This window comes from Grampus griseus (genome assembly GCF_964374135.1).
Source record: "Grampus griseus genome assembly, chromosome: X".
Classification (NCBI taxonomy): Eukaryota; Metazoa; Chordata; class Mammalia; order Artiodactyla; family Delphinidae; genus Grampus; species Grampus griseus.
In genome coordinates, this window is record NC_138999.1 from 38358856 (window position 1) to 38380803 (window position 21948).

The following is a 21948-nucleotide window of genomic DNA, read 5'->3' on the forward strand; positions in this document are numbered from 1 at the left end:
GTTAAAATGGGTCAATGTACAGTGGAGAAGCACTCTGTTTTTCCTCTGGGAAAGGACAGCTCTCACCCAATTGTACACACACACACACACACACACACACACACACACACACACACATATATGGATTATTATTAGAGAAGATTCCTGCACCCATCTCAAGGCCAGAGAAAGAGCTGCACACCTCCGTCCTTAAGCACCATTGCCTTTTAGAATTATGTGGTCTTTTGTATAAAACAAATGCTTATTTTCTAGGTCATGCTTAGTAACAACTACCTTTGGTGCTTGTGCATGGTACTTCTCATATATCATTTTTGCAAGTTAAAAATTATTTTTTTATTGAAGTATAGCTGATTTACAATATCATGTTAAGTTTCAGGTGTACAGCAGAGCAATTCAGTTTTATATATATATATTCTTTTTCAGATTCTTTTCCTTTATAGGTTATCACATAATATTGAGTATAGTTCCCTGTGCTATACAATAGGTCCTTGTTGGTTAATCTATTTTATACTTAGTAGTATGTATCATATATCATTTTTAATCCTCACAAGTATTTTATGGAATAGGTACTGTTATTAACCTTATTATTTTTTGTAATTGGAGTACAGTCGCTTTACACTGCTGTGTCAGTTCCTGCTGTATAGCAAAGTGAATCATCTATACGTATACATATATCCCCTCTTTTTTGGATTTCCTTCCCATTTAGGTCACCACAGAGTAATCTTATTTTTTATTAACAGCTTTATTGAGATATAACTCACATCCATAAAATTAACAAATTTATCATTTTAACCTTTTTTGTGTGTGTGTGGTACGCGGGCCTCTCACTGCTGTGGCCTCTCCCGTTGCAGAGCACAGGCCCCGGACGCGCAGGCTCAGCGGCCATGGCTCACGGGCCCAGCCGCTCCGCGGCATGTGGGATCCTCCCAGACCGGGGCACGAACCCGTGTCCCCTGCATCGGCAGGCAGACTCTCAACCACTGCGCCACCAGGGAAGCCCCATTTTAACCATTTTTAAGTACACAATTTAGTGCCGTTAAGTACATTCACAATGTTGTACAACCATCACTACGATCCCTTTTCAGACCTTTTTCATCATCTCAAATAGAAACTTCATACCCGACAAACACTAACACCTCATTTCCCCCTCCCACTAACCTCCTCATTCTATTTTCCGTCTCTATGAATTTGCCTATTCTAGGTACCACATGCATATAAATGCATTTTGCATCTTATTTATTTCACTTAGCATAATGTTTTCCAGATTCATGGCTGTAGTAACATGTTTCAGAATTTCATTTCTTTTTAAGGCTGAATGATATTCCATTGTATGGATAGACTTCATTTTATTTATCCATTCATCTGTTGATGGACATTTGGGTTGTTTTCGCTTTTTGGCTATTAGAATAATGCTGCATGAACATTTGTATATTGATCCATTTTACAGATTGAGGAGAGTGAGTCAGGATAAACAACTTCACCAGGATCACTCAGCTAATGAGAGGGGTTCAAATTCAGCCATGCTTAAAGTCAAGCCTGTTCCCCAGCTCATACCACCTCTCATGCAGCAGGAGATCCAAGATCTGGATGGTCACCAGGGCACAGGAAACAGCAGGCACCAATAAGGCCCACCTCATCGCCATTCCACTCTGTCTGCTTAAATGTGTTTGTGACTTTAAAAGCCCTAAGCAAAATCCTAACCAAAATCTAACTATTAAATTAGAACTAACACTATATCTAGCTAAATGATGAAGAGAATTAGAATTGTTTTACTGATAGGCTTGTAAAGGGCCAGGAAAAATCTCTAGGCATCATCTTTTTAAGTGCTATGAACACTTGGACAATCTCTTTCATTAAGTAAAAACATACTGACCACAGATATGAGACAGGTACCATGTGACACTCTGAAGACACAGAAATGAGATAAGATACAATCCCAGGCTCAAGGAGCTCCAAAGTCTAGTTGGAGAGGCAGGTCCATAGAGACAGAATTATAGCATCATAATTGTAACACGGCACATGGCTGGCTTCACGGTGTCACCTGGCTACATGGCTGTGTATTGCAAAGCCCCTTGATGGACCCCCCAGTTTTTGGGTAAAGGGAGCTATTTCATGGAGAGTACAGTCAGCAGGATTCATGACTGCATCTATCTTACCCCAAACGCCCCTATGCTTCTCCATCCACAGCCATTCTGTTAGCCAGGTGTCAAGGTCTACAAAAGCCCCAATAAGTAAAGATTTGTCTAGAACTACTAAAGAGAAGAGTGGTCTACCCAAGTGGTCAGTATGGTGGACATTGTGATAAGCTTGCCCATCTCCCCATTCAGAAGTAAGGGTCTTATTTCTTCACTTGCTAGGAGTGTTCCTGGCAGGCAGCCCTTGGTTCTTAGCCCCCTTCAGAGATGACCCCAGCTGCAGAAAAACCACTTTGCCCAAGGTCATGCTGCCTTCTCTGGGAAGTCCACTTCCAATGACTGACTGATGTGAAGGTAGAAAGGTCTTGTCCTCCTGCCCCACTCAGGACAGTTCTGAAGTGTCAGCCATCTTCAGAATCCCTTGCAGAGTTAGCGGAGGCTTCCACTGAAAATATATAACAGTTTTGAGACAGGAAGGGGGCAGGGCACAACCTTTAAAAGAATGACAGCCATTGAGGACACGGCATAAACTGGTTAGGACCAACTAGATCCAAGATGGTGGACCAGTTGACTTCCACTAGACCTTGAGCCTCATTATACTCTCATTGTAATACATTAACATATGCTAAATGACACACCCACAGGCACCATGAAAGGCCAAGGCAGACCATAAAAGGCCAAAAAGTGGGTGGTTACCCAATTCCTGGAAATCCCCGCCCCTTCCCCCCAATAGTTGGAATAATCCTCCCACTTATTAGTCTATGAAATTACCCAGCCCATTAAAACTAATCACCCCATATTTGGGGGCTTCTTGCCTTCTGAGATGGCCTACACTCTTGCCTGTGGAGTGTGTTTCTCCCAAGGCTGCTCTCACTTTCTGAGGTGGACTGCATTCTGCCTATGGAATGTGTATCTCTCTAAATAAACCTGCTTTCACTTTACTGCGGCTCACTCTTGAATTCTTTCCTGCTCGAAGCCAAGGACTCACTCTTGGCAGCCCGTCCCAGGGACTCATCCAAGACCTGGGACGTGACCCTCCTCTTGTACCCCACCTTTTCCTTCCTGCAACAGTTTGACTTCTCCCTCTGCCAACTCCTGCCTCTCTCCCCTCTTATCTACAACTGTCGATGCCCAGAGCACCTCTTAATAACGCTCCTGCATGCCCATCTCCATCTCAGAGTTGGCTTCCTGGGAAACTCCACCACAGCAGCCATTCAGTGGAATGGGCACAACAGACTGCAGCAATGTCTAAAGACTCGCAATCCCTGGGCTCTAGGGGGGGCCCAAACCTCATGGAAAACATGTAGAACCAGGCACAACGGGACCTCCTTTGAGAATAGGGGTGTTTTCTTTGGAGAGGATTAGTGGGGAGGTCCCAATCCTCTCTGTGATCCTCACCGGAGACTTGCTGAAGGAAATGAGAAATATTACCAGGGCTGCTACAAACATATTCACATAGTTTAACAGATTGACAGGGGGAAATTGAGAGGAGAAAGTCTGTAATCAAATCTAAGTGAAACTGAGCAGGACCCTGTGGGGCTCCCGGGTACAAACCCTTCCTGTCTCCCTTTTCTTGTTTGTAGGAAATGGGCTTCATTCAGCCTCCTTGACCTTGCCTGAGTTCCAAAGGGCAGATTCAAACAGTTGCTAATCAGGGAAGGAAAGGGATGTAGAAACAAGGGAGGAGTAGTTAAGAAACAACAGCGCAGCCTTGGGGCAGGGTCCTGGTTCTCCCTCAAGGGATATACATAGCAATACCTTTGAGTTCTGCAGGAACTAACACCCCCATCCAGGTGGAAGTTGGAATGGTGATGACCCTCCTGACTTCAATCAACTAAAGCTGGTACTCTGTAGACCTTTGCCCCAATTTTATGCTGAATTCTCCTCTGCTCAAGCCCCCTCATGACTATGCATATACCTGTAGCTCACAACTTCCCCAGTTTTGCTGTTGGCGAGACACTGCTTTGGGAAAGATCCCCAGTGTTCTCCTTACTTGCTGCAAGTAATAATAAATCCTTCCCTCTCCCTCGCTTTGGCTTGGTTGTGTCTATTGGCTCAACCACCAAGAGGGTATCTACTGACACCCACCAAGAGGCAAACCCAGTTTTCGGGCAACAGACGGCCTACAAAGCAAAGCTCACTTTTACATCACAGGTCATAATTTAAAAATCCCATTAATGTTCACACGGAGCTTTGTGCTAGCAGCAAGAGTGAATTTGCCATCGGAAAAATGTTTCCAAGGACCTTACAAAAATAATTACTATTGTATGTTTTGAGTTATTTAGGAAAGGACCTGGGAGTTAAAATCCACATGATCTCCAAATTCCAATAAATTTTAAACAAGTCTAAATATTGAAATCTTCCCTTCTATGCATTGTTACATGTTCTGCTAGCTGCATTGACTTATATGTAAACTTAAATTAGAGAAAAGATCATTTTACTCTCACTAAGACTTCAGAAAATCCTCCATAAATAATTTACACGAAAGATAGTTTCCCCAGCTCTAATATTAGTTTAACTAATAAATCCAATGTGGTTTTTCACAGAAAAAAACCTGATAAAATGCTTGTTAAAATAACCATTATTAAAGAGTTGTAAAATTGCATGCTCATATAGATATGTTACGGTTTGGAAAATTTTACTTCTGATAAATGGAATATTTATAAATGGGATGGAATATTTCCTGCCATATCAATAAACAAAGGGTGTCACAGTCACCAATGATTTGCAGCCCTCCAACGTGAGCTGATGAGCCCTGAGGAAACTCAGGGCTGAAAAGAATACATGCCATCTAGCAGCCATCAGACTGCAGCCACTCCCTGAGGTGAGCCCTGAGGAAACTCAGCATATGAATATACAGGCCCCAGATAGCTGAGGTGCATATCAAAGGAATGATTTCAGTGAGCCCAGACTCTTGCATCTTCCCATACACAGAAAAGCGCCAAATTCCTTAACTTGAGATATCTGGTTTTCTTTAATTAACAATAATCTTTTGACTACCTGCCCTTTGTTGCAAAACGTCTCTATATCCTGGCTGCCCCGCTCACCTCCTCGGAGCAGTTTCTCAGAGTTATCTGGAACGCTGTCTCCCGGGATGCAGTCCTCATTTTGCCCCATATCAAACTTAACTCACAACTCTCACGTTATGCATTTTTTTAAGTCAACACTTCTTCAATAGTGTGACATTGTGATGATATATATTTGATCTTTGTCTCTAGTTCCTGGCGAGCTTCTAAAACCTTTGGAAATTCCTGAATGATAGGGATTAGAGGAGTGTCTTTGTTATTCGTAACAAACCCTTTGCAAGCAAACCTGCGTTTATGCTAATGAGGGTGACTCTTAATGGGCCTTTAGATAGCTTCAGGATCTGGGCCGGTTGCCAAGGGAACCAACCACGTGATTAGTGGTTGGTTCCCTTGGCAACCAACCACTAATCACTCCCTGGACCTCCAGGGAGGAAGGGGGACGCTGGATCTTGATGTAATCACCAGTGCCCAATGATTTAATCAATCATGCCTACAAAAATGAAACCTCCATAAAAACCCCTAAGCAAGGGAGTTCAGAGAGCCTCCGGGTCAGTGAACTAGAGCTCATCCACGTGCCTGGAGGGTGGTACACCCCAACTCCATGGGGCAGGAGCTCCTGTACTCAAGACCCTTCCAGACCTCACCCTATGCACATCCTCATTTGACTGTTCATCTGTGTCCTTTATAATAAACCAGTAGTAGTAAGTAAACTGTTTTCTCTGAGTTCTGTGAGCTGTTCTAGCAAAGTTTCAAACCTGAAGAGTATGTCATGGGAAACCTTTGATTTCTAGCTTGTCAGTCAGAAGTAGGCGAGGCCTGGAAATTTCGACTGGCATCTGAAGTGGGGGCAGTTTTGTGGGAGTGAGCTCTTAATTTGTGGAGCCTACGCTAACTTCAGGTAGTGTCAGAATTGAATTTAACTGTAGGTTACCCAGTTGATGTCCAGAGAGCTAAAGAATTGGTTGGCATGGGAAAAACCCCACACATTTGGCGTCAGAGGGGTGGTGAGTAAAAAATAGATCATAGGTGACTGAATTGTAGGATAGTAAAGAAATAAAACCTAACACAATTAGTCTTAGCAAAAAAGGGACACTGGCTTAATCATAATCACGGCCAACCCTTATTTTAGAATACTCAGACATCAGAAGTCATTTGAAAAGGATCCATTTTTGCACCCACATACATGCGATTAGAGGCGAGAGCACAGCTTGTGATGTTCAACACAGCACTAGGTAACCACATGTGAACTCAGGCAAATGACTTCCACTGTCTGACCTCTGTATAACGTGGCTGTTAATAGAATCAATGTCATAGGGTCACTGCCGGCAAGCAGTGAGATGATGCATATACGTCTCTTAAAAGAGTGCCTCGCCCATGGCAAATGTGTAAATACCGACTAATATCATCACTACTGTCCCTACACGTTTCTTTCCACAAAAGGTATGGCCAACTCTCATTAATTTTTTTTAACTAAAGTACAGTTCATTTACAATGTTATGTTAATTTCTGCTGTACAGCAAAGTGATTCAGTTATACATACACATACTTTTTTTATATATTCTTTTCATTATGGTTTGTCATAAGATATTGAATATGGTTCCCTGTGCTACACGGTAGGACCTTGTCGTTTCCATTCCATGTATAACAGCTCACGTCTGCTAACCCCAACTTCCGATTCCACCCTTCACCCAAGCCCTCCTTCTTGGCAACCACAAGTCTGTTCTCTATGTCTGTGAGTCTGCTTCTGTTTTGTACATAGGTTCATTTGTGTCGTATTTTAGATTCCACATATAAGTGATATCATATGGTATTTGTCTTTCTCCTTCTGACTTACTTCACTTAGTATGATAACCTCTAGTTGCATCCATGTTACTGAAAATGGCATTATTTCATTCTTTTTTATTCACCAACTGTCATTTAGAGGTTGAGAGCATTGGCTCTAGAAACAGACTGATTCTGTGACCTTAGAGGTAAGTTACTTTACATCACCGACACTTTCATCATTTATAAAATGTGGATAATAATACCTACCTCCAGGGCTGAAGCAAGGATTAGATGAGATACTATATGTAAAGTGCTTAGAAGGATGCTATTGTTATACTTTTAATAAATACAATGTCTCTTTCCAAACACATCTCCCCGGGGCCCTCTAGGGGAATTCCACTGTGTGAGCCCATGGATGATTTTGTAGCAGAAGACACAAAGCTTCCTGCCCTTACAACATCACTCTGCATGCTGGGATTTACCAGCAGAAACAATCAATCCCAATTGTTCACCCCAGTACACCCTTGTGAGGGAAGGTGCTCATCTAGTCACCTTCTCTGTCAAGTACTCTCTGAACCTCCAGACCTGGACCCTGAACTCCAGCCTCAGAGAGCAGCTCAACTAATCCCAAACAACTGCACCCCTTTCCTAGTCCAACTGTAGCCTCACTGGGGTCACAGGTGCCAGACGACAGGTGCGTTTTCAAAGATATTATCCGAATGCTTTTGATGTCCCCAAACTATACAGAGTAATGAAAAGATGAAAAAGCTCTTTGTAACTCAGGCACAGACAACATCAAAGGGGAGAGAGAGAGAGAGAGAGAGATTAAGACTTCTAAAAGAAACGATTTTTCTCATAATGCGTTTTTCCTCGGATGTCAGTAATTATCCTCTTTGGGTTAGCAGACTATCATTTTGAAATCTGAGGAAATGTGATGATCTAGGTCTACAAAAATTGTGTCTAAAAAGCACGTTTAAATAAATAAAATAAAAAGCAAGTTATCAAAAAAAAAATTTCCCTCCTGAATGGTTTCTCTACCACATAAGATTTTTTAGAATAGTAAAAGTACCTGATATTTATAAAGTCATTTATATATTATCATATTTAATTTTCATGACAACACTGGAGGGATAATAGTCCCTCTTTACAGACTAGAGGGATAATAGACTAGAGGGAAGCAGTAAATGACATACCCGGGGGTCCATAGCGAATTTACTGAAAGCCCAGGACTTTAACAAAGGGCTGTGACTCCAGAGTCAGTCTGCCTTTCTCTATGGAGAGGTCCTCACAAGATGGAAATTCACATCCTTGAATGTTTCCAACACAACATGTATTCTACTTTCCACTGAATAATTCACCCAGTTCCAAAGTCGGCCACTGATTAATGCCGGTAAAGACACCAACTTTTCACTCCATAAACAGTGTGAGGGAAAATGCTTACTATCTCTAATGGTACAGACCAAAATGATGATTCACTTAGTTGAGTCAGAAGATTCCCAGATTTCAAATTCAATGCTTTGAAATATGAACTCCACTTTGGAATAAATCTAAAGAGACTTTATGCATAAATAGAAAGGTTGCCTTGGCCCCCAAATGAGCTTTGCTGCTATGAACATTAATCCCTGGTGGCAGAATAGTGTTGATTTGAGGGAGTCACTTGTTGAGGCAGTAAGAAGGATGCTGAGCAGATTCTAATTAGAAAAACATTCTGGAGTCTAGCAGAGAAGAGCCCTGGCAGGAGAAACCTGGAGTGAGATTCAGATGAAGAAAGAGGCAAGTCTGGCAAAGAGGCAACTTGTGAATTTCACATACACTCTGAAGACACTTTAAGGAAATTCAAACTTTACCAGCTGGACTGAGATGAAAGGAATATCCCAGAGGCATCTGCTTATTTGAAACAATTCATTTCAGGAAGAAAGAGTTTTCAAAGAAATTCACTTAAGGGGTACTTTGGATGAGCATCTATATGCTTAAAAAAAACCTCTAGGGGAATTCCACTCATGAGTCATGAGCAAGAAGAAGGTGGCTAAGAGAAATAAGGATTGTGACAGGCAAACATCATAAATACCATCCCATCACCACCACCATCATCATCATCATGGCTAGCACTTTCTGTATGTTTGCTGTGTACCAGGGATTCTTTCAAGGAATTTACATATTTATTCATTTCTCTCTTTCTCAACAACCCTATGAGGAAGGTGTTATCATTATCTTCATTTTTTAGATTAAGAAATAGAGGCTCAGAGAGGTTAAGAAACTTGCCTCAAATCACACAGCTAATAAGTAGTGAGTCAGAAATTCAAATCCAGGTCCTCTGGGTTCTAAACCTATGTTATCCCAATCTTTATATTATTACAGATGGGCTGGTTGTTTTATCTTTGACTTTCCCCCCAAAAAATATATTTTCAAGGCTATGAGGAACTTTAATATAATAATGCCAACACATCTTCAAGTTGGTGGAAGATATTAGCAAAAGACCACTGAGACAAAGGCTGTTTCTCTCATAGCTAGGAGAGACACTCTTTAAGATGTACTGTATTTAAGATATATTCATGTCTTCTGTGAAATTTATAAGCATTTACTTCTTTCTTCTTCTGGACATTATTTTCAGCCATCTCACTTTTTCCATCTTCAAGCCTATGTATTTATGCTCAGGAAGCCTGTCACCATACAAGTATTTTCTCTTCCTTTGATCTGTATCATTTAGACTCACTCGAAATTAATCTATTAACTTAGAAGGTTCCTAAAATACCTCTAACACCATTCTTATGCACAGCTTCAATTGTAAAATTCCATTCAGGGATACTGTCTCATATGATTGCTTTAAATTCCAAAGCAGCCCACAGGGTGCTAGCTAATTTACGGTGACCGAAAGTAAATTTAAACGTGACCAGAGAAATGAGAAATGCAGACTGGCCAAAGTATAGTTTCAAAATGTTCCCCTTCAAAGTTATTGAATGTCTGCTGACAACCCTTATGTTTCCTAAATGTACATAAATCCGTTTGGATAGAATGCTATGAGCCTCAGAGTTGGAGGACAGAGCAGAATCCTAAGAATACTTTCATCACCAATTAATGAAATGAAGTAATATAACTAATTGTGACTACAACTTAAGGCTTCACAATGTGTGCCTGATTTCACGTTTATGAGAAGCTCTAAGGGTGAATAAGCAACATATTCTTAAAAGCCATGATAATATATGGCATTTTTATTTCAGCAGGCTCTTGGTTAAATGCCTCAATGAAGAAAGAGGATCAGACCTTCGCAGGAAAGGATGTGAATTCTTCTTTTGTATCTACCCCAAAGCAAGAGCAGAGTGGTGGTTGGGGAACTAACATATATGAAGAAGAAATATACATATAACCATGTGCTCATGTGCATATATGTACATGTGTGGCTACATATTACACACACACACATAAACACACAGAGTATCTATTTGCTCATGAGTGAACTTCTGTAGAATATAACTGTTAAAACAAAAGTCAGATCACGTTACTTCTCTACTTAAAATCTTCCAGTGGATTCCCATATGACCAGAGTAAAAGCCAATGTTCTTATAACTGCCTATAGGTCCTCTGACCTTCCAGTGTGGCGCTGGGGGCTTGTGAATGCTGACTCAGGAGAATCGATTGTGCTCCTCTCTTCCCAACTCTGTATTAATTAATGAGAAGTTGGTAGGTTGACCTGAGCCACAGTGAAGTATTTACATCATGCAAACCCTACAGATGAGAGTTAGGTTTTGTTAGAATGTCACCTCCTCAGGGAGGCCCTACCTGACTATTCTATTTGATATTGGATCCCACTCTCTCACATCCCCACACCTCCCATTCTTTGTAGCACTTGGGACTTTCCGATAACATATATATATGTATGTGTGTATATATATATATATTTTCAAATATGGCTGAGCAGATGTTTTATTACACATCGCTTTAATGTATATGGGAGATTTAGCAGATCTGGTTAAAAAGTTTAAAGCCTTTGTAGAAATGATTAAATCTTGACGTGGGAAAAGTAACAGATTTTAAAAGCCAAAGCTTTTTGCATAATTCCACAACTTGGTGGTTAACCGATTTTTAACTCTAAAATTGAAAATCAATTCATATACCCATTAGAGCTGAGAGTGTTACATTTAAAATGAGCATTTTTTTTAAAGTTTCATACAAAAGAATATATGAATTTTTGGTACATCTAAATTAACTTCACTTTTAAGAAAATCCATATTTTACACCTTTTTTTATTTTGCCCTTTATCATATTTTTTGATTGTGTCAGTTACTGCAAGTTAAAAGCAATATAAAATCAAATATGGCTAATTCCAATTTTATTTTAGGTATATAAGTTGGGTTTTCTATATTTTGAAAATATAGAAATATATATCTCTATATTTTTTTTTGTTTACTTACTCCTGGTCCTACACAGCTAACATGTAAGCTCCCTCAGGGCAAGGATTTGTTTTGTTTACCTCTGTATTTGTAAGTTTATTTGTAACTTAATTGTGGACAAAGAAAGTAGTCTTCAGTTGTGGAATTTTGGTGGAAGCTGGTGGTGTACATGTTGAGATGGGGTGGGGGTCTCCTGGTTTCTTGATATCAGATGAGGTAGTCACTTGTTATCTGTAAGACTAGATTACTTGTGACTAAAATATTTCAATTTTGCCCCTAAGAACAATACCAAATCAAAGTCCGCCCAATTGTACTCTAAAAGGGACAGGCTCACATAGGGACAAAGACCCATTCTTTCAGTCATTCAGGCAAAAAACATTTACCTAAAGCCTGCTATGCACAAAGTCCTCATCCAAGTGTTGGCGGTACCTCAGAGGACAAAATAGAAACAAACTTCTGCCTTCATGGAGCTTACATTCTACCAGGAGAAGGCATACGAAAAACGAATACATATATATTATGTTAAGCATGTGTAAGTGCATTGAAAAAACAATAAGGCAGGGAAGGGATAAATTAGGGATAGAGAATATTAGGTGGGGTGGAAGAGGCTACTCCTTAAGGTGGGGTTATCAGGGAAGGTGCCTCTGAGGAGGGGATACCTGAGACCCGAGAAAGAGCATTCCAAATGGAAGAAATAGCAAGTATGTTTTGATTATCTATTGATGCATAAAGAAATAGTCCATGTCTTAAAACATTAGCCTATTATTATCTCTTATAGTTCTATGGCTTGACTGGGCTCAGCTGGGCAGTTCTTGCTTGAGGGTCCTAGTGTGGCTGTATCAGAGACAGGCTGGAGCTGAAGTCATTTGAAGGCTTGAATGTGCTGGACGTCCAAGACAATTTCATTGCCAAGTCTAGTGCCTTGATAGGTAAGGCTGGAAGGCCGGATTCAGCTGGGACAGGAGACCAGAGTAAGCATATGTAGCTTCTCCAGTATGGTGGTCTCAGGGTATTTGGACTTCATACATGATGTAACTCAAAGCTCCAAGAGTGCCTATTCCAAGAGAGAAGTGGATTTGCCAGTTTCTTAAGGCCTGGGCCCCAACACTGGAACGGCATCACTTCCATCATATTCTACTGGTCAAATCAGCTACAGAGCCCTCCCAATAGGAGGGGGCATAGAACCCCCCTCTCCCTTCCCATAGGAGGGATGTCAAAGAACATCTAGCCATCTTTTTTTTTAACTTTTAAAAAATTGAAGTATAGTTAATTTACAACGTTGTGTTAGTTTCAGGTGTATAGCAAAGTGATTGATATATATATATATATATATATATATATATTCTTTTTCAGATTCTTTTCCATTATAGGTTATTACAAGATATTGAGTAGAGTTCCCTGTGCTATACAGTAGGACATTGTTGTTTATCTATTTTATATATAGTAGTGTGTATGTTAATCCCAACCTCCTAATTTATCTCTCCCCCCACATTTCCCCTTTGGTAACCATAAATTTGTTTTTGAAGTCTGTGAGTCTGTTTCTGTTTTGTAAGTAAGTTCAATTGTATCGTTGTTTTAGATTCTGTATGTGGCCATTTTTAATGTTTCAAAGTGAAAAAGCCCTGGAATAGGAATAAACTTGACACACTAGAAGCCAGAGTGCCTGGACTAGAGTGGGCTGGGTCAGGAGGTTGGAAGGGGCTATCACCTAGGTACTTGTAGGCCATAATAAAAATTTAGTTTCATTCGTTCTTCTAATTTATTTTTTATTGCTTTTTTTTTTCTCCCAGGGGTCTACAGTCAAGAAACCAGCCTGGATATATAGACAAGATGTCAAGAATGATCTGGGAGAGGGCTTCCCTGGTGGCGCAGTGATTGAGAGTCCGCCTGCCGATGCAGGGGACACGGGTTTGTGCCCCGGTCCGGGAGGATCCCACATGCCGCGGAGCGGCTGGGCCCGTGAGCCATGGCCGCTGAGCCTGCGCGTCCAGAGCCTGTGCTCCGCAACGGGAGAGGCCACGACAGTGAGAAGCCCGCGTACCACACACAAAAAAAAAGGAATGATCTGGGAGAAATGCCTAGAAGTAACAATGGAGAAATATGAGGTCCCTAAAATAGCAGCAGCACAACTACACTGGCCTTAGAAAGAGAGGTAGCAGCTCAAAATAACATGTTGTTTTTAGATAGACTCTCATCCTTTCTAGTCCAAAGGATCAATGTCATTAGGTATCATAATGACCCCCTTCAACTGCCAAAACATCTACTCTACATAGCTCACCCTTAAATATATTGTTTTATCTTCTCTTTTCTGCCTAAGCATGAAGTTGTACTTAAAGCAATGCTTCTTCTAACTATATTATGTTTACAGTTTGCAGTGGGAAAATGAAATGAATGTGAGATACGTGTATGGCTGTCTACTCTCACATTTATCTGATATAACAGAGTTCCAGCAGTCTTACCAGAATGAGCAGCTTTAATACTTTTAAAAATTCCTGGATTAAAAATGAAATGAGATAGTTCAATATCTCTCAATAGCCCTTTATTTAACCAAATGGGAAAGTTCATGTCGGTGGCCTCCGTGGGCTCCTAATGCCACTAGGAGATCAGGTGGGTCTCAGGAGGTCAAATGGGGATAAAAAAAATTAGCAATGAGGCATAAGACAGAAGCAAGGTAGTATTAGGGGGCAAGAACCTGAGCAGAAAGAAGAGGGTTGAGTCCACAGTTCAATTCTCAGCACCCTTACCCTTTTCCTTGTTTTTCTTGAGACTTCCCCCCACTCTTAGGTACCATTTCTGTGTCAGTCAGCAGCTCAGCTGAGGAACCAAGTACACAAACTCTGGAGTGAGGTGGATCAGAGTTGGAGTCCTCACTCCATCACTTACCAACTGAGGGATCTTGAGCAAATCACCCAAATACCTTGTGTTTCAGTGCCCTCATTTGTAAATAAGAGGTAATAACGGTCATCAAGCTTTTCTGAGGATTGAGATAATGCATATCAGATGCTTACACGGGTGCTTTGCACATATTTCAATCTCAAACGGTGTTGGCTATTGTTGTTGCTATTAAATTCAATTTTGAACTGAGTTTCCAGGAACCACAATGCACATGTGTGTTTGGTTCACTGTGAGAGCCTGAACTATAGGTGATTATGAATTGTGATTTTTTTTTTCTTGGTTTGCACATGACTAGATGCTGTCTGTAGCAGCTGCCCTTAACATTTGCCAATTTAAAAAAGAGGAAACAGTAAATGTCAGAAGTAAAAGGCTCCAGGTCACTTTGCAGTCCTTTTGCTGCACGGAGCATGTGCGCTAAAAGATGAAATGAATAAATAAACATCTTCCACTGAACTATAGCCTTATCTTCTCTACAACTCATTACTTGTGGGAATCTTCCTTAACTATATTTTAAGCCAATAATCTTTTATAACACTTTGGGCCAGTTCTGTGGTTTCTCCAGTGTCAGTCATAATCAGGGACAATTTAAAAACTTTATTAAAATAAAATTAAGGTAATGCCATCATACAAAAAGTATTTATGCTCTCCACGAAGTTAGTCCGTTACATTTATTTAGCAATGTCCTTCAAGGTTTTGAGAAGTGTCCAAAGCACTCTCTGGCAGTATCTCTGACCACCTCGACCTCGTTTAATTCCAACTTGCTCGCTGCCTTATGCATGAAAATCTCAGGGACATGGCATTTTCCTGGGCACCTAGGAGAGTTGTTTTTTTTTTTTTTTTTTTTTTTTTTTTGCAGTACGCGGCCTCTCACTGTTGTGGCCTCTCCCATTGCGGAGCACAGGCTCCGGATGCGCAGGCTCAGAGGCCATGGCTCACGGGCCTAGCCGCTCCGTGGCATGTGGGATCTTCCCGGACCGGGGCACAAACCTGTGTCCCCTGCATCGGCAGGCGGACTCTCAACCATTGCGCCACCAGGGAAGCCCCCTAGGAGAGTTTTTAAAAAGGGATTCTAAGCTGGTTTGCCCTTAAGAAGCAACAGGCACATAAGGAATTTCACTCTTTGTTTACTTCCAAGTTCTTTGTGATGCCATATATTTGGAGTTGCTAGAATAAGTAAAATTAATCTATGCCATAATGTAGGGTTTATGTTATAAGATCTAGACATATGTTTTAGACAGGTTGTTAAAAAACTGAAGATGGATTAGAAACATTTGCAAAAATCCATAGCATTTGCTAACTTTCTACGCCTCTGCTGTCCCATACAGTAGCCACTAGCCATATGTGGCTATAAAGTGCTTAGTATGGGGCGAGTCCAAATTAAGATGTACTATGAGTATAAAATACATAACAAATTTCAAAAGCTTAATACAAAACAAGAATGTAAAATATCTTATTAAATAATGTTTTATATTGACTACAAGTTCAGATAATAATATTTTGGATATCCTGGATTAAATAAAATATATTCTTAAAATTAATTTCACCTCTTTCTTTTTACTTTTCAATATGGTTACTAGAAAACTTTAAATGGCATACGTGGCACATCTTATACTTCTACCGGAGAGTGCTGCTTTAAGCTATTTTAATGAGTAGTCCAGATTTCACATATTTGTCAAAAGGGGGAAAATGAATGTATTTTGACTCTGTGAACTTAGGTTATTTAGGCATTAGTAAACTCTGACATGCCCACTGTCTCCTGACAGCTCTACACCATCAGCACTTAGTAACCCAAAGGAAAGCCCCTTAGTAACCCAAAGGAAAGGGTCTCAATTGGGCCAAATAATAACCATGGTCCCACATGCCAGGATCTGAAGAATGGAGCGGAAGGAAACTTAGAAGGTAACACAACTGAAAAAGGGGATTTTAATTTCTCTTTTTTATTAGCTGTTTACTCCATCTGGGCATGTGAGTCTCGATGCATCCAAACGCTGACGTCCTAGCCTATTAGTAATATGGGAAATAAATAAAGAAGAGAAGACTGGATTTTAAAGTGAGAGAAGTTATATTTCAGAGTGTAAGGAGCCCACGAAAATATTTTCAGGATGAGTTTACTGGCCTGGTTCTCTTTTGAAAAGAATTTGTAAAGCTTTATCCTATCTGGTGTCTCACCATTTAAATTTTTACTTGGTAGTAAGGCTCCTCAGAGCCTATTAGAAAAGTTTGTTTTCGAAAGGAAAGGAAACAAGCTCTATCAAAACATCCTTAGTATCTTCAGTGTGTCACAGTAGGCTTCTTGGTGAAAATAATGTTAGTGTCTCTGTTCTCTTTCTCTTTAAAATCTTAAAGCACTCAGCAGGACAGGTACAAATGTCCATCTTTTGCAAATGGAGAAATCAAGGTAAAAAGCATAAATAACATGGCCACGGTCACAAAAAAAGTCAATGATGAAGTGTGTGTGTGCGTGTGTGTGTGTCTGTAGCAGACACTGCGAAAATTCTGTGGCCCAGTAATACCAGGATAAGAGTCTTTGAGGGTTTGCATTCAAACAGCTGCTTTGGGATCTAGACTGTCTACACTCAAAGGGTCAAAGCTCAGTCACTAAGCCTGGCTGGAAGCAGTTTGGTTATTGTCAATAGATATGTCACCCAGGAGACTGCTGCCTAGGCAGGTGAGAATCACAGATATCTGCTGGAAACACTGGGCCTAACCTCTTCTCATAGACCATAAACTATCAAAAGTAGAGTCTGTGCGTAGAAAACAAACTTATCGTTACCTAAGGGGAAAGGAGTGGAGAGGGATAAATTAGGAGTTTGGGATTAGCAGATACACATTAATATATACAAAATAGATAATCAACAAGGTCCTACTGTATAGCACAGGAAACTATATTCAATATCTTGTTATAAACTATAATGGAAAAGAATATGAAAAAACGTAGAGACATTTTTCTAATTGCATTTTTTAAAATAAAAATGAGAAGAGCTCTTCATAAAAAGTTCAAGCAGTACTCAAAAATACAATGAAGAAGGCAACAAATTACCTCAAATCGTACCATTCAGGTTAAAAAAAATAGGGCTTCCCTGGTGGCGCAGTGGTTGAGAGTCTGCCTGCTGATGCAGGGGACACGGGTTCGTGCCCCGGTCCAGGAGGATCCCACGTGCTGCGGAGCAGCTGGGCCCGTGAGCCATGGCCGCTGGGCCTGCGCGTCCGGAGGCTGTGCTCCGCAACGGGAGAGGCCACAACAGTGAGAGGCCCGCGTACCGCAAAAAAAAAAAAAAAAAAAAAAAAGCTATAACATTACATCCCAGACTTCTGTGTAAGCATCTACAATATAGAAAGATGGCTGGATGGCTGCATGGATAGATGGATGGTTGATATGGATGGACAAGCGAATGAATGGATGACTGAGAGAAACAGGAAGGAAACAAAAAGGGAAGAAAGGAAGGAGGAAAGAAAGGGCAAAGAAAGAAATACGAGTATCTGAGAATCAAATCATATTTGTTGCTTTCATTGACATAAATGTACTTAAATTTAATGGAAGAAACATAAACTGAAGGAACTGAAGGAAGAGCTAAACTTCAAATAAATGTTGCATAACCCAAGAGAAAGAGCCCTGTAGCATAAAGTCAAAAGATCATAAAAATCATTAAGAGATCTGAGCCTTTGTTTTTTTATTAGCTACAAGTATCATTTTGGTATATACTGATTTCGTGCTATGAAGGAAGATTTCAGTAGCCCTCACCTTTCTTATACCTCTTCCCTTCTCACCTTCTCCACATTCTGATTTTATAGATTATATATATTTTTTACCACATAAAGGCTTTTTTAAAAAAAGGTCTGTAGTACATTCTTTACTAGAGTCATAATTCTTCCAATTCTTTGTTTAAATCTTTATTTAAACGTATTTAATGTTTAGTGCCAATTTCATCCAAGTTGATCCATTATCCCTGAGTTCTTTATTTGGAATCATCATTTGATGATACCTTGAAGTGGAGTGATGCTAGGACAGAATTTTAAATTGTGTGCCATTAGCTTAGTGGGCAGGATGCAGGTGCCCAGAAAAGAAATGGCACAGGATTGAAAGGTAGAGAAAGTGGTAAAGCACTGCAAAACTGTCGCCTGGATGATTGGGAAAGGCAGACCAAGTACTTACCAACCTTGAAGCTCTAAGAGAAACTGTTGGAGTTGTTAGTGATTTGGTTTTTTTTTTTTTGCGGTACGGTACGCGGGCCTCTCACTGTTGGGGCCTCTCCCATTGCGGAGCACAGGCTCCGGACGCGCAGGCTCAGCGGCCATGGCTCACGGGCCCAGCCACCCTGCGGCATGTGGGATCTTCCCGGACCGGGGCACGAACCCGCGTCCCATGCTTTGGCAGGCGGACTCTCAACCACTGCGCCACCAGGGAAGCCCCACTGTATGCTTTTATGTGCTTTTTTTTTTTTCTGTATTTTCCACTGGCTTTCAGAGTTCTCACCAAACTGAGGGGCTCTGCCATATGGCGCCTGTTCCATGAGGTTGTTTGCGCAATAGCAGTTGTAGCAACAAGTAGTAGGCAATATATTTGAGAGATGGCTCCTCATTCATAGGCCTCTTCAAGCCCTGAGGTTGACCACATACAACACAAAAGGGACTTTGACAGTGAGCTTGGCTTCTGCTCATTGGGAAGTAAGACCAGAGCATTTTTCTTTTTTTCTCATTTTCTCCCCACAGCTGAAATTTGGAAATGATGATCAATGTGAAGTTGGGCTCTTAAATTTAAGTCACGCTACATCTTTACATTCACCAAACTCCTAACAGTTAAGCTTTTGGGCCTAAAGCAGTTTCATGCATACTTTAACTAGACACTAGTTCCAAATTTCAGACTTATAAAAGCTTCTGAGACAGAGGAACTCTATCTGCCAATAGCCTAAATTGTACCAAACTTCAGAATTTTCTCCAACTCCTTCCAAGTAAGAACCCAAAAGAACAAAAAACAAGCAACAACAAAACGACCACACATGTGAATATGCAAACACACACACACACACTCTCTCTCTCTCTCTCACACACACACATGATGAAGGAGGAGGAGGCACAAATTAAAATATAGCAAGATCCCTTAAGAGGTTTATATTTTTTCTTTTTAATTATGAGATAGTCCCTAAAACGGAACATTTTTCACAAGTCACTTTCAAGGCATGTAAACAGCTGCCTTCTAAACTATCCTAGCAGAAATTAGCATGATGATTTGTGAAACAGATTAAAAACTTCCGTAGATGTTTCACGATAATTGTTAAGCACGAAGGACTGCATCACTGATTTGAGAAGTGCAGAAAACACCTTCTAACTTATATAGATTTGAGTTGAAGCGATCACTTTTCCCACTGATAATTAAATCCCAATATAGCTCAGTATCACATCTTTGAATCACAAACAAGGTTTTGGAAAACCACATTTTAGCAACATAAGACAGATCCACTGTAGTACTAAAAATGAATGCCACTCAGTAGATAGAAACATTTCTGGCAGATCAGAGGCAGACAGCAAAACGCCCTGCACATCACAGCACACCAGGGGTTGATGCATGCTTGTTATGGGCCCAGCATGAGCACATCCCATCTGTCAACAGACCATTTCTTCCAGAACTATCAGAGAACTGGTGACACTGGGAGTCCTCCTTTCTTGGGAAACACACCCTTCCTTTGGATAGCTATCCTATCATGGGCTGCTCTAGCACCGCCCTGCCCCCTTTTGTGAGTAGCTCCATTTCACCAGTTTCAATTCCAACCATCATATCCAAATTCCCTAGCTTAATGTTATTAAGGTTGCACGTAAAACACTGTCTTCTTTTAACGACCATGTAAGAAACTGAAAAAAACAGAATCTTTGAGCAGGCTGATTTGAATTGCAGGATCTGACAATATGAGAAGTAACACACTTGATACTCTTGATATGCTCAGGCTTTGGGTTGAGAAATACATGCAGGTCCGCTGAAGAAACAAGGCAGAAATATACTAGATATTTGCATGAACCACTTGGGAACAGTATTTGCACTTGGGAACAGTAGTTATTGAAATAGGTAATAGAGAGTAATGGCCAAAGTACTGCCTACCATGACAGAGAAGACAACTTTTTGAACTACGTTCTTCGGCATGTAGTAGCAGATCAGCTATCAGTTCTGCTCAATAATCCCAGAAATGGATGGAGTCATCTGAGATGCTTTTTACAGGTTCAAAATAATAAAAATGACAAATGAGCAAAGACATGGAGGTGATGATGGTGGAGAACAAATATTTAGTTTGGGGAGGACTTCTTAGCTCTAAGGTCTTTATTATTATTTATTATCGTGTAGCACTTCACTGGATACAGCCACAAGGAGGTCAAATTAGCACCCTTATCAAGACTGAAAAAAACCTTTGTTTCATAAATTCATTAGTGTTTCAATCGTGTCAGGATGAGAATTAATTAGAGAGTAAGTAAGTATATCAAACACGTACAGCAGAAGTCAGAAAATAGCAATATAGGAACATGAAAATCTAGGTACCAAAAGAATATTTTAGAGTGATTTCCTCTAGATAGGATTATTGGAGGGGTTTTTTAATTGTTTTTCTCTACCACATTTTCTTATTATATTTTTACAGTAAACATGCTTTCCTTTTGTAATAATTCAAAAGCAATAACATTTATTTTGAATTTCATACAAAGCAATGTCGGCATACATATTTATTCTGTATCAAGTCAGAGATACTGCTTAATTATATTTTCTTAGCTGCACGTGGGTTATACGAAATAGCTTAAGAAAGCAGCATTATTCGGTCATCACTCTGAAAAATTCAAGTATTACATCGTTTCCACAGTTGATAATTCTGAGCCATCTCTTTCAAACAAGGAACATAATGTCGGCCATAAGATTTCCAGATAAGCAAAGCGTCCTGAACTTAGCTCCTGACTGCCAAGAAACCCTGCCCACACACACACAGAAAAGTGAATATAATTTCTAGTCATCTCCTTTGTCGGGAGAAACCTAAAAGAGATCGTAGTGTTCTGGGAATTCAGTCTCTGCAAGTCTTAAAGGTTAGGACAAGAAAGACAGAAGAAATCAGTCAAGATGAGCTACATATAAAAGCAAGGAACGCAATGAAGAATGCTTACTAAGTGCTGCTGATGGATGTTCAACAAATCACTCTATCGCCATGCTACTTTTTCATTTCTAATTCATGTGTCTCTTTTTCCACTAGACAAATAGGGAAGCAAGGTGAAAAGGCTCATAAAACAAAATCTGAACATCAACATTTATGTATAAATGTTACCCGCATTATACCAAATCAGATAGATGTTTATTTCCTGTTTTATTAAACGACTGACAATGTACAGTCTATTATTTGTCCTTCTTGATATTATCACCCACAAATAATATCCAGGTGTCAACACTGTTATGTATATCAAAACTGACTGTTGCGAGTTCTTCTGTCTCCTAAGGGGATGATTTCTTCTGGTGAGGAACTTGGCTCTATACTGCTCGCTTCCACTTACGGAAGCAAGTGAGGGAGAGAGAGGAAAGACTGAAATTCAAAACCTCTGCCAGTCCTTCCGTGGGACTTCAGAGTGGGGTCCAGGGTAGGTGAGTCTTTGCCTGTCAGAGAACATCAGTGACATTGTGGACCAAGAAAATGATGCTGGGAAAACAAGGATCAGGGAGATGCCAGAAGAGTCTAAAGGCAGAAACATGGTGGGAGACTGGAATCCACAGAGAAATGTGGC

The 21948-nt window shown here is 40.4% G+C and overlaps 1 protein-coding gene across 1 annotated transcript in view; it reads right to left on the reverse strand.

The window, feature by feature from the left end:
- MAOB (monoamine oxidase B) overlaps window positions 1–21948 on the reverse strand; it is a 110900-nt gene that overhangs the window by 42212 nt on the left and 46740 nt on the right. The window lies entirely within an intron of this gene.